Here is a 568-nt window from a genome sequence, read left to right on the forward strand (position 1 = left end):
TGAAAGGTATAAATCTATTGTTAATTAATCTTCTATCTCATCATTAAAATTCTGCTGTAAAAAATATTGCTTGACATGGAAAATGTCTGTGGGGTATTTCTAAAGCGAGGGGAAAAAAGTTATAAAACATAACTTGTGGGTTGGGGAGTAACAGGTATATGGGTATCCTTACAGATTAGGGGTAGGTCAAAATAGCAATAATGATAATATTAAGTGCTCAGATTATGTTTTTTTTTCTTTTTGGTTTCCTAAATCTTCTGCATAAAACACATATCAATGTTTTTAATGTAAACATTTTGTTGAAGTATAACACACATACAGAAACATGCCCAAATTCTAAGCATACGACTTTCTGATTCTTCATAAAATTTAAGTATGGCTGTGCAACTAATACCTAGATAAAATAAGCAGAACATTTCCAGTACCCTAGAAGCTTTTTTTTTTGCCCTGCCCTACTTCTTTAAAGGGTAAGCCACTACAGTGGCTTTGGAAAAGGTCAGCTCAGCCTACCTCAACAGTGTTTCCCAGAATTCCTTTTCCTATATGTTTTAGATTACAGTGAGGCACC

This window comes from Pteropus alecto, unplaced genomic scaffold (assembly GCF_000325575.1).
Source record: "Pteropus alecto unplaced genomic scaffold, ASM32557v1 scaffold42, whole genome shotgun sequence".
Lineage (NCBI taxonomy): Eukaryota > Metazoa > Chordata > Mammalia > Chiroptera > Pteropodidae > Pteropus > Pteropus alecto.